This window comes from Macaca nemestrina, chromosome 7 (assembly GCF_043159975.1).
Source record: "Macaca nemestrina isolate mMacNem1 chromosome 7, mMacNem.hap1, whole genome shotgun sequence".
Lineage (NCBI taxonomy): Eukaryota > Metazoa > Chordata > Mammalia > Primates > Cercopithecidae > Macaca > Macaca nemestrina.
Genome location: NC_092131.1, coordinates 81,818,277 through 81,832,125, shown reverse-complemented (window position 1 = coordinate 81,832,125; position 13,849 = coordinate 81,818,277). Strand labels below are relative to the sequence as shown.

Genomic DNA, 13,849 nt, shown 5'->3' with positions numbered 1-13,849 from the left:
CTGGATTACAGTCTAAGATACATCCACATGGTATCGTTTGAAAGTTTGTTCCCTCTAAAACTCATCTTATAGTTTAAGCCCCAATGTGCTAATGTTGATAAGTGGGGCCTGGTAAGAAGTGTCTAGGTCATTAGGGTTCTACCCTCATGCATGGTTTAATGCCTTAACCAAAGGGCTTTCAGGAGTGCGCTCTCTCTTGGCTCTTCCCCTCCTCTCCATGTGATGAACAATGTGTCTTCCATGCAGAAAATGCAGTGTTCACCAGGCCCTCAACAGACACCAAACTGGTGAATGACTTGATATTGGACTTTCCAGCTTCCAGAACTGAGCCAAGGCATTTCTGTTTATTATACATCACACAGTCTCGAGTATTCCGTGAAAGCAGCACAAAACTAAGCACCACTCAGCCTTCCTCCCTTGTCTTTCTCTCAGAGTCAGATTTGCACTGTGGTCTGACAAGTCTTCCAGCCTCTCCTGGTCACTCAGTATTTTCCCTGACAGACATTTCATACTGTAATTTTTACATGTTCGTTACTATCTTGGCCTCTGCTTCTCAGAGAAGCTGAACTAACACAAGAAGCGTATCATTTATATAATGTTATTTTAAAATTCCCAAGGTATATTAAGTGAAAAAAACAAGGTTTACAAGAGTATGTAAAATGTGCTACCTGTTGTGTTAAAATGAAAGAAAAATAAGAATATGAATGTATGTTTGTTTTATATGCAAATGTAATTTGGATTCATATGTATAGGGGTGAGTCACAACAGAAACTGGAAGGCAGGTAGAAGACAGGGAGATATATTTTAACTCTATATCTTTGTGTACATTTTTAATTTTAATGAAATGATATTACATATATAATTTTTTAATAAAAGATTCAAGGTTGTAAGAAACAAATACAGACTTTCTGGGTTCTGGTTGCTTTGGAACTTGTGACACATATTCTCAATAAGGCAATTTAAGAGTTAGAAAAGATTTTCTGTAAGTCACAATAAGACATCAATTATTCAACTTGGTTACTTGCTGCAACCCTAAAGCAGCGACACTCCTTATGAAGCTGTGAAAACTACTTAACACCCTTCTAACAGGATTCTACCACCACTCGCGGCACACACAGCCACATCCACAGAGACTCCATTCAGAATTCAAAACTAACATCTGAATTGATTCCTGCCTAAATTTAAATTCAAATATATGGCTATACATCCCAATTCTAATCTACAAATTCTAAAGATGACAGGTTTATATAGCACCACAATGACTATTGCAACTTCTACTCTAGAAGGTGGTTGTTTAATAAGGCAAAATGCTGTTTCCCATGCTGAGCACATCATTTGGAGCTGTAAGATCAGCTTTCATTTACCCTAAACCAGCTTGCAAGGTTATGATACTTATAAGAATGGAAGCCAAATTATTAATAACACTTTATTAATAGGTTCAATAAAGGCTTTATTAAAAAATAGAATGTATTTCAGAGGTAGACAGTTTGGAGAAAAAACGACATATGATTTTCTGTGCCATTTCACACTAGGATTGACAAAAAATTATTTGACCATGATTTGGGGAAAATGTAACTTGCAGTATTGTCAAGCAGAAATACTTCAAAATTTCAGAAATTTCAGAAATCCATCCATTATATTTCGGAGAACACTGAGATAGTTTTAAGAGCAATGGTGTGGGAAATTGAGATCATACAATTTCCCTGTATTTCAAGCTTCCAAAAGTTATCTGTCATGTCTGTAAACATGAATTCTTACATTACAGAGTATATGTGTTCTATAAGGAAAATGTTATCCTCCAGAGTCCATTCCCCTACTAACTCTCATGAGAACTTGAGCGATATCTCAGGGATAGCATTGGGAGTAAGGGCTATTTTTTATTGAGCTCCACCATGTTCTAGATCTGTGTTAGGGAATTTAAATGTATCATCTCTAAATTTCATGACAACCCTATGAGCTAGGTATTATTTTTCCTTTTTCACAGTTGAAGTCCTGAGATCCATTAACACAGATGAGGCAGAGCGAGGGCTCAGACCCAAGGTGGTCTGCTGTGAAGCTGATGCCCTTTGCCCTCTGTGAATTGTCTCACAGCACAGACAAGGGGAAAGAATCTTTCGCTGTAGCCTTCGCAGAGCATATGACCTGCTAATCTCGATTTCTTACTTGCGTTTTATTCTCTAGATACAGAATTCACTCATCTATCCTAAAGTTGTCCAAATAATTGTATTTCCATACGCTCCAAGTATGGATGTGTGGCAGGCCTAGGAAGCCACACAGGAGAGCATTCCTCTTTCCATGCCACTCAGGTCATATTTTACAGCCAGACTGGGACCAGTGAAGGTGAGTCTCGCTCGTTGAGGGGAGACTCCACTTTGTAGGGAAGACAGCTGGCCCTGTGTTACTGTTCAATGCTGGACCTGTGGTACTTTAAGAGTAGAAGTTACCCTGCAGTGAGTTTTTCTCTGCCAATACCAGGAGACATGCCATAGCAAGGCTGTTCAGCACAGGTGAGCATCACCATGGTCCAGCTCTGGTTAATGTCCACCAGGCCTTCCAAAGAAAACTGAGTTCATATGAGCTTAATAGGAGCTCCAGAGAATTAAAAACTTAGGAATCAAATACCTTAGAATTCTGTGGTCAAGTCAGGACACTGGGTACCACTTTATATTATTTATTTTAATGTTTTATTAAACTATACAACACATTGCTATGTAGCAGTGAAAAACACAATACCATAATACAGAAGATTTGTTCAATATGAAAAGTAAAAAACATTACTAACAATTTTTTTGTATATCCATCTTGAAATGTGTAATCGTATATAAAGGTATATCCTCTTTTGCCCCATGTGTGATTATACTATTCTCATTATTCTGCGTCTTGCTTTTCATGAACTGTGTCTTTGAGATTTTGCTCTATGTATACATAAAGATTGCATCAGGCAAGGTTGCCAGTTGTAAGCAACAGAAATCTAGCTGACTGAGGCATAATGGCATTTATGTAAAGTATCTGGGGAGCTTTCTGAATGAGATGGCCTGCGAACAACAGCTGGAGACCTCACAACAGGAACTACTTCCAAACTTCTTTCTTGAGCTGCTCTGCTAAAGGCACCACCTCTGAGTATGGCCACTGCTGCTACTTCCTCAACTGACATGACAGTCACTGACCCCAGATGCTGCTGCCAGAAACATTGCCCCTGCTACCCTTGAAGGAAGAGCAAGCTGCCACCTCTGTCACCACCCTGATGGGAATGGATTTTTGCAGCCCTTGATACTTCACATCACAAGTTTCCAATTTAAAGTTTGTGGCAGTTCATTCTGAATGGAAAAGTCTAAGACCTATGCCCATGTCACAGTAAAGGGAAGCTTTAAAAGTGAGTTTCCAGAATTTTCTCCTTCTGTAGTAAATGTGGTCCTGACAACTAAGGCCAGAAATCTTCAGATATAGTCATAGGTCCAATGTTGTTCTTCCAAATAAAAAAGGACAACCATCAAGTAAAGAGATACCATATTTTTTAAATTGGTACATGTCATGTAGCTTTAATATGAATCTAATCAATCCCTAATTATAAGTCTAAATAGCACTTCAATAGGCATCCTTGTAGATAATTTTGCAATTATCTCCACAAAATAAATTCATGGAAGTTACCATTCAATGACCATCAAAGAGCATGTGCATTCTAAGTTTGATAATTATTAATAATTGTTACTCCTATGACTTCTAAAATATTGTTCCAGGCTGGGCATGGTGGCTCACAGCTATAATCCCAGTACTTTAAGACACCAAGGCGGGCAAATCACCTGAAGTCAGGGGTTTGGGGCCAGCCTGGCCAACATGGCAAAACCCCATCTCTACTGAAAATACAAAAATTAGCAGGTGTGGTGGCGCATGCACCTGTAATCCCAGCTACTCAGGAGGCTGAGGCAGTAGAATTGCTTGAACCTGGGAGGCAGAGGTTGCAGAACCTAGATCACACCACTGCACTCCAGCCTGGGTGACAGAGTGAGACTCCATCTCAAAAAGAATAAATAAAAAATAAAATATTGTTCCAACGCACACTCCCATGTAGTAGTGTGGAAGCGAACCTCACGCAGCATAACCTGGTCAATAGTGAATTAAATGGGTTAATTTTTGCCAATCTGATCAAGAGAAAGTGGAAACTTGCTGATCAAAATTCAATTTCTTGAATTATAGAGTAGGATTGGCATCTATTTTTCATATCTCCATTATTTTCTATTAACCACTTTGCTATACTTTAATATGAGACTCCATTGCCTATTCCTAAAGTAAATAGCTGACTTATTATGATGCGGGACAGGAAAGCCTCAAAATTGGGGCCTACCCCAGGAGGGTTCTTGGATTTACCCAGGAAAAAATTCAAGAGCAAGCTGGTGGTGTTAGGCAGCAAGATTTTATTCAACAGTACTGCTCCTTACAGAGCAGGGCTAACTCACAGGCAGTGCGCCCAGAGTCAGCAACATATGGGTTCTTGGCAATCGCACTTATACTCTAGTAAACCTACTTTCAATTACATGCAAATTAAGGAACAGGTCAATGCAAATTGAGGGATTGGTTATTTAGCACTTTCTTGGAAAGGGATGGTAACTTCTAGGTCATTTTTATGGGAAGGGGTGGTAACTTCTGGGTCATTGCCATGGAAAGGAGTGGTAACTTCTGAGTAGTCGCTATGGCATTTATAAACTGTCATGGCACTGGTGGGAGTGTCTTATGCTAATGAGCAGTGACAGCAGGTAGAGATCAACTTCATCACCATCTGTTGGTTCCTGTTGGTTTCTTCACTTTATCCTGTCTGGACCAGATCCTGTTTTGGTCAGCAGAGTCGTGTCCAGAAAATATGTCCTGGTCTCCTACCTCAGTTAGAGTTAATTTCTATCCTGAAACTTCATTCCATCATTGGGAAGTTGCTAAGTTGCTACCTTCAAGTCCCACAAAAGGACACACACCTTTACTGGTGAAGATCTTTTTCCCAGATAATTGTTTTAAGTCAGTGTCACCAAGGACATATTGATTTAACATCAGGGACTACTTGTATATGTTAAAGGCCAGGTTAGTGGAGAACAGTTGGGGAAAGAAGGAACATAATCCTTCTTTTGCTGAGTCCAATATTTAATACTACAATGACAGTAGTCCTGCCCAAAAGGAAGGGCCTCTTTCATAAAATCCCTTCATCAACCATTACAATTTTATTTCCTTCCAACCTTCTCTTGAAGTGGGGAGATTTGGAAACCCAAGTCATTCAATAGCAGTATCTACAATTTAGCATTTTTCATCATGTGCGTTGGCATCAACAAAACATGTAACGTGGGGCAAATGGAAAGAGATTACTTGGCTTGCTTAAAGTGGAATAGTGTTTGCAACACACACAAAAGCATCTAGACTGGATGAGCACAGATCATAGATGGGTGTGCTTCAAGTGTGCCCCGCCCCGCTCTGGCCAGCAACATGAGCATCACCTGACAACTAGAGCCCACTCTAGACCTACGGAATTCAAACCAACTCAATAGTCCCATAGACAGTTTTTGTTTTTGTTTTTTGGATAAACATTGAAATTGATCTTTCTGGTCTTAAAGCTTGAAACTTACATTTGTTTATCTAAGTTCCTTCCTCAAGAAAGGTCTCTCAAGCTTCACAAAAAAAAAGGATCAAAGAACTGAATTTCATCAATCATGGCATCCAGACAATAAGATGCCAGACCCCTCATTCATCATGATTGTTTCATTGTTCCTCTCTAGTTCCTGTTTTCTTACACATTGCTACATTCTTTCCCTCCTATATAAACCCGAGTTTTAGTTGGTTAGGGAGATGGATTTGAGACTGAGCTCCCATACAGCACCCAATTAAAGCCTTCTTTCTTGGCAATATTGGTCATCTCAGTCATTGGCTTTCTGTGCAGTGAGCAGCTGGACCTAGAGGACCTAGACTTATCCCCTGGTGTTTCTGCAACAGAATCAGAAACAGGGCGGGATATGGGTCCTGACAATCTACTTCAAGGAGCCTTCCAGATAATTCTAATGCAGGTTACAGTTTGAGAACTGGGCAGTGTGAAGAAAGCTGTGGCGGTTCAGCTTTTATCCTTTATCTGGCAGTCCCTGTCAAATTTCTTCTCTCAGGAGAAGACATTAGAGGAGAATTTGCTGCCCCACAAAACAGTCACAGGTAATCCTAGATCCCTTGGATAACCTGTCCTATTCAGGAGTCAAGGAAAACTGCTAAAGCAAATATCTAGAGCAAATTTTACTTTCAGCCAAGCTTTTGAAATTTTTGCTGTGATTTTAACTCTGTCATATCTAATGTAAGAAAGGAGCATTGCGGGCTTCTATGCTTACACATAACAGACACAACTGTGTCCATCAGTAAAATCACCACCTACAGAGCATAGCTGGCCAAGGGAAGTGAAGGATCTGCCTTCATTAAGTTTGCTCACTGTGTTGCCACTATATTTCTGGACTCCCCCTTATCACAGTGTGACATCCATTTGCACACCACATTTTTCCAGTGACTGAAAAGTGATCACTGCAGCTTGGCATCCTGCACTGCAATACAATCATTTATTTCTCATAGCACTTTATCCTGGACATTCCCATTGAGCATAAAGCCTTTGAAGTCTATGGTGCATATAATTCATCCGACAGTGGATTGGATTGGAGTCCATCTAAATAAAGCCCAAGCCTGAGGAGGCATCAAAATTTCTCTTCCATAATTGGCAAGTGCTATTATGCTACTGGGCTATTTAAAAAAAAAAAAACAAAAACAAAAAGGCATTTACTTGGCCACATATTTTATTGACTTTTGCTATAATAAATATTTCTTTACTTTCGAAGAATTTTTTTAATGTCTCAAAATTTCCATCTGCCCTAACAAGCTCTCAAACTTTGCCTCAGTTTGTATTTAGCAATATGCCCACTAAGAAAACAAGGAAATGTTTGTAAGAATTTCCTCAGGCTTTTTGACCTATGAGGATTGCTTTGGTTTCCCCTGAGCTTTTCTGCCTAATTTGTGTAAATCCTTTTTAAATTGGGGTTCATTTACTTAATGTTAGATGTTTGCAATGACTTCCTAAAGCTAATTTCAAAAGACGGGCGGTTCCAGGAGACAGCTGCTTCTCCAAATGGACTTATGAGAAAGAGAGGGGACAGGAGAGAAATTATGGAAACACAGAGACCAAGGACTTGAATTTATTACAGCCCTAACGTGGCAAGCACTGAAATAGTTACAATAACAACCCTTAGCTTTCAACTTCTTCCCCTTTATAGACCCTAAGATAAGATTTGAAACGTTCTGCCTATGTCACTATTTTTAACTCCGTGTTACAATATAAGTAAATCTGGCCTAAGAAACACCTGGGGTAATTCAATAATAAAGCAGGACACAGAAGATGCTAACAGTTGGCACCAGGACATAAAAAACACAGAGAATATAAAATGTAATAGCAATTGCAAAATGTAATACAATTGCATGAAAATGCAATTAAATCAGGTTGGATAAATAGCTTCCAGGATATAGTAGTAAGAAGAGAGAGTTCATTTCAATGAAGTGAAAATGGCAAAAAACTGAATAAATAATTTAAAGCTGGAAATGAAAAAAGTTCCGCGTGGAGTTTAGAAGACAATTGAGCTCATCTGACCTTGTGCAAGTCAGTTAACCTCCTGGGGCCTCACTTTCCTTGTTAGGAGAAGGAGGAAACAGGAAGGAGCATTAGACTACTAATCTCAAAAGTCTATTCAAGTCCTCTCCCCTCCCCTCTGTTCCTCCCATCCCCCTTCCCAGCCACCTACCCCAGACTCTCAAGTGAGTGGTAATATAGGGCATCAATGCAACATTAGTGGCTCTGGAACAGAAAATGCGTATATGCAAACTGTAAATTTGGGTTTCATGCAAAGCAATTATTTTGATATGCTCAGATTATTTGTCATTCTTTATAAAAACAAAAGATAAGAATAAATGCCTGCAATGGTTGAATTTCCCTATTTTCATCTTTCTCTGGCTACAATTTTCCCTTATCTGGGGTTACAAAAAGGCATACTGATAAAACAGTCCGTGTGGATAATGCCATGCTGAGGTTCCAGGCTCAATCATTCTCTCCACTTTTCTTCCCATCTGGTGTTTTTCTTTCACCTGATCCTCCAGGGTAGAGAAGTTAGCTGCGTGCTAATCAGTAGGTAGGGAAAGGAGAAGCGTGTGTTATTGTGAACTGGATGGATCATGGATCATGGGTCAATCAAGCAAGGACTCTAGTGAGAGCTGTTAAAGAGTTAAGTCATTTAACCATGAAGACATATAGAAAGAAAGCAATGCCTTCATGCAACATGTAGACACCAGTCAATTGCAGAGACCAAAGGGGAATGTTTTGTTTATCACGCTTATTTATAAATCCCTGGGATCTTGAGAAAATCAAAGAGGTATTTCTAATTTCCATGTTTGACTTTGGGTTTCTTGGCCTGCAGTATAATATAAACAGTTAGTAAACTCTGTGTTCTTCATTGTCAGCTGAGGATACATATCCCACCCTTCTCCACTCCAAGTCATTTATCAGCAAACGTGAATGTTAAAAAGTATCATTGGGATGGGTGTAGTGGCTCATGCCTGTAATTCCAGCACTTCAAGAGGCGGAGGCGGGCAGATCACTTGAGCTCAGGAGTTCAAGACCAGCCTGGCCAACATGACGAAACCCTGTCTCTACTAAAAATACAAAAATTAGCATTGTGGTGGCGCATGTCTGTAATCCCACCTACTCAGGTAGCTGAGGCATGAGAACCATTTCAGCCCAGGAAGTAGAAGTGGCAGTGAGCTATCACACCACTGCACTCCAGTGTGACTCTGTCCAAAAAAAAAAAAAAAAAAAAGTGTCTTTGTAAATGAAACGTTATTGACCATGACCAGTAGTTTAATGATTAAATTTATGATTGGAAATGAATCTATTTGTTAGTTATATGATGATTATAATGGTGGACTGTTTAACAGCATTAATAATTTCTCTTAGTAGGAGAAAAATAGTTGATGTACTGGTAATTTAAGTTACTATAACACTACGGCAAAGAGATTAGATGTTGCACTCTGTAGTCAGACTACCCGGGATCCACTGCTTCCCAGATATATGACCTTAGGCAAGGTATCTCTGTGGGTATTAGTGTCCTCAAATGTAAACACTGAGATAGAAATGTCAATAGCAACAACTATCTCATAGGTTTACCCTGGATTAAATGAGCTACCATAGGTCAAGTATTGGAAACAGTCCTGGAACACAGTAAGTACTGTATATGAGCTATTACTGTGAGAAAGAGGCTTTAGGAGGAACCACTAACAGCAATAACAATGGTCTTTATCTTAATTTCAAGGCACAAATAGCCTTGAATTATGTGCAAAAGTCAGAATTGCAGAGTATCTATGTCTAGTATTCTGTTTCCCTAGACAAATACTCCCCACCGCACTTAGACTATTTGAAAAGGAATTGGAAAAGGATCCCTATGAGTGTATGCTATGTGCTGTAGTTGGTGTTCTGTTTGTGGGAGCAAGATAGGGAAGTTATTGCATACTTCCAACAGAGGAAACTTGAGCTTGTCTAATTATTTCAGGATAACTTTTTTTTAAAGTCAGATTATCAAAAACAATGAGTTAATCTTACAGAAATACATGGCAAAATGTAGCTCAGGAAGTAGTCTAGCTTTAGACTGCAAACCAGAGTGAATAAACAGTAGAATACTTATTCAGAACGGAACAGCAGTCTGTAAGTCTTTTTTTTTTCTCATGACTCAGCTCCTCTGACTCCAACGTCTCTCTGTTTCTACTTTTTCCAACTGCCATTTGGTAACCTTAAGTATTTCTTGTACTCATGCTCTTCCAAAAGGATCTAACTGGTTCAGTCAGGTTTTGTTTTTATTTGTTGCTTTGTTTTTGTAGGAATTAATGGAGCCACTGAGCAAAATTCCCCAAGCCAATGTCTTCATAAATTCCCATCTAATCCATTCATAGTCTTCAACTGAAGAAGCAACCCTGGTCCAGTAAATGGCTTCTTGGTTGCATTGTTTAGAAACAAAGAATTTAAACCAAGTCGTCCCATCAAATAACCATTTGGACTCACAGAAATTCAGTTAACCTTTGGGGACTTTAATTTCCTCACATATGATGGCAGGAAAGTGACCTGAATAACGTCTAATACTCTTTATAACTCTAAAATGTTATGATCCATTTGTTCCCTTAAATTACCTTTTACTAAATGGTTAATGGCTTTGAAAATAAACATTCTTTAGCTTGTGTACTTTTAACATTTTTTCTGTCTTCAAAGATTTATATTTCCTTTATATTTAGCATATATAAAAGCAAATATTATAGCATGAGTTTGCTCAGTATACCCAATAAACCAAAAACCAGGGTCAATCTCAAATCTTACCAGGTAAATGTCCAATTGGGTTGCTACTGTCATTGTCCCAATCTTACTAATATTTCCTTTTCTGTTATTATCAGGAGGAAAGGGTAGATAGTACAGAAATGGAATCCCCTCCATTTTTCCATTAAGGATTTCCCTAAGAATCTCTTTCATGTCAAGTATTCTCAGGGTTCTGTGAAAACAAAAGTGTTTCCTCTGCTCAAATAGAAGGATTTGACTGAAGTTGACAGGAAAGAGTGCAAGGATCAATCAGAAATGTTTACCATAATAACACTATAAAAGAGTTGTGACATTTCAACTGTATAACTGCCAGTGTGACTTTGGGTCATTGAAAATACGTTAGTGAGAACAGGCTAGGTCATGCTACGTTAACAAGCAACACTATGATCAACAACAAAGGTTGGTTTCTTGCTCAAGCTACATACCTATCATAGATCAAAAAGGAGGCTTTGCATATGATTATCGTTTAGACACCCAGGCTAACAGTAGCTCCCACTGCAAACATCACTGTGTATATGCCAAAGAACACAGCAAGACTTGGAGGTCTTGGACAATCAATTAAATGCTCAGTCCTGAGTTGACACACATCATTTTCCTTTACAATGCATTGTCCAGAACTAGTCCCATGGCCCCTACATCCACAAGGGAGCCAGGAGGTGAAATAAACTCGGTATTTAGGAGGTAGAGAGCTGGAAATAATCAGAAAGCAGTACTGATGAGTACTCTAGAATATTACCTTAACGATAATATTTAGATACTACTTTCCTGGAGGTATCTAAAATTTAGGGTCACTGGAAGTCCTATCCTTATGCCTAGGAGATTTTCTTTGTATTAAATAAACCAGTGCTGAAGAGACCAAGGTCTTGGGCTCTATCCCTTTAAAAATCATTTTCATTTATCTTCATACTATCCTGGCCATGGCTAGAAGCCCTCTTTAACTCTAAACAATCCAGACAACCTGTATAAGACAGACTGAAGCCAGATAGTGATAGATTGGCTTCAACAAGTATCACAAATGGAAACATAGCACCAACACTTGATCCACAACTACAAAAGTATTATCCAGTTTGCATTCTTCATATAATGCACAGCACATTTGAATCATCTCACTTTTGGAATAAATCCATGCAAAAATGCATTAGGAATAAAAGGTGCTACCTTAATAGGCATCATTACTTTGGTATTCCACACATATTATAAACAAACATTTATATTTTTCAAATTGAAAAAGAAATAAGATATGCAACCACATTTTCTGAGCTATCATCAATTATAAGAAAATATTGAAATATTGTTCACCTTCTGTGCTTAACCCACAACTCACAAGCACCCAAATATTTGCTGTTGCATTCAGGGTTGAAAGAGTAGAAAGTGAAGGACGCTCATTTTACTGGAGTGAGCAAGTATAGGTAACCCTACCTCTTAAGCCTGAGGAAGCTGAGGGGCCAAAGAAAGATGCTGACAAATCCATTTTTCTGAGAAAGAAAATATTTACTAGGAACCTATGAACTGAAGCAATGTCTCAAGTGGCTGAGGGAGGGTGGATCCCTGCACCGACTCTCCAGAAAATATTCTTTATATAGCAAGCTTTTAGGGTAATGACATGTGCAGCTGATTATGTCTCAAACTATTTTGCACAAATATGATCACTGGGGAGGATAAAGATAAACATCTTTATGAGGGGGTATCTGTGTTAAAGGTATTGTTTCTTTATGAGGGGTTATCTGTGCTATAGGCATTATTTAAAGACCCTGCTGCAGAACACCTATCCAGGAGTCAAACATTAGTCCTCATGGTGATTTTGTTTCAAGAAGGCATTACTCTTGCCAGGCACCATGCTGTTTCCCTATGCCCAAGAAAGATATTCAATTAACATGATCAATATAGACATTCATATCAGGTATTGCAAATTTTTTAAATCTACATTGTGATCTCAATTATCTGGATTAATTTTCCTAATTAATTGCACCTATAGATTAATTGCTCATCTTTTTTTTTTTTTTTCATTTTGTATGGTCTTTATGAAATGTGAGTCTAGTTAAAGTGCAAATTTTTTTTCTTTGTAAGGAAATGGTCCAGGCTAGACGGGAAGCACATTTGTAGCTGACTTCAATGCCCTGTCTTTAGAATTCCCTGTACTTTATCCGGAAAGTCCTCCTTTCCTTGAATTCTAGTGGGACACTTGGCATTCCAACTGGCTGCAGGGAGAGGTGGTTTCTGATAGGGAGTATTGAGCTCTTACATTCTCTTGTCATCTTCAACTCCAACTTCAACTTCAACTCTTGTCAGCTTCAACTCTTGTCAACTCCAATGTGCAGTTGGAGATAGAAACTAAAGGTCTCTTCCAAGGTAGAAAGCAACCTTGCTCTTTGCTCCAAAAAAGGATACTACTTCTATTTTCCAATGACGTTCACTATACAAACATCCTTGAAAATATAGTTCAGAAAAAGGCAGTCTGTAACTCTGCTCACAAGTCATACAGACAAGTGAGAGATTTATGGATAATTACCTCTCAATACTATTTCTTAGAAGAATTTAGATCTAAATATCCTTGGAGAAAGACCACATCAACTTATCTGCATCAAGTTACTGTTGTCCAATTTTAAAAGGACACTTACATTTTATTCTTTTTCTAAATCATCTCTGTCTTAGGAAAATCTAGATTATGTTGCAATAACAAACAACCTCTAAAATCTCAGAAGTTTAATGAAAAACATTTTAGTTTTACTGACACCATTCTATACAAGGCTCTTTTATACTGTTGCTCCAAAAATAGATATAATTTTACCTTGTTATAGATGCACCATATACAGCACTATCTCCTCAATGGCTCTGGCATCAGAAGAAAGACTCATACATGGACTTTTCACTGCCTTATCCTGAAAATGACATAGGTCATATTTTATTAGCTAGTGCCGGTTACATGGCCAGATCTAATGTAAAGGTCCTGGGAATGTAGGAAGACTAATGGAATGCCGAGTGAGCATTTCTCTCTCACCACACTTCATTTGGACTTCCAACCATTCTTCCACTTTGTGTTTTTAGGAACAATGCTAATCCACTTCTTGACTTAGATTACTAGATCTGTTTTGTCTAGATTCACAGGAATCTTTCTGATGATATATTCACTCAGTCCTCTAGAACATGAAATCAGAAACCTATCCCCTAGCCTTTATAACATTAAGTGGCCTTGTCATTCTTTGCACAGGCAAAACATACTTTCTACCAAGGTGAAAGAAAGGTTGCCCACTCAGAATCTAAGTTTCTTATTGGTTTAATTGATTGTGGCTGTTATTGGGCTTCCAAAATAGATTACAAAAGAAAAATACCAGGACTCTGGGAGTCCTTAGAGTGATGGAGGGAGAGGACACAGGTAAGCCAAAAACTGTAAAACAATAGTGTATGGTATTTGCTATGATTTAGGTACGCATGGGATATTTGGAA

The 13,849-nt window shown here is 38.5% G+C and overlaps 1 long non-coding RNA gene across 4 annotated transcripts in view; it reads right to left on the bottom strand.

Moving 5' to 3' along the window:
• Window positions 1–13,849, bottom strand: part of LOC139364105 (uncharacterized) — a 113,459-nt gene that overhangs the window by 90,649 nt on the left and 8,961 nt on the right. For all 4 annotated transcript variants that reach the window (XR_011625384.1, XR_011625385.1, XR_011625382.1 and 1 more), the window contains exon 3: window positions 13,194–13,284. This is a non-coding gene — a long non-coding RNA (uncharacterized lncRNA). The remainder of the gene's footprint in view (window positions 1–13,193; window positions 13,285–13,849) is intronic.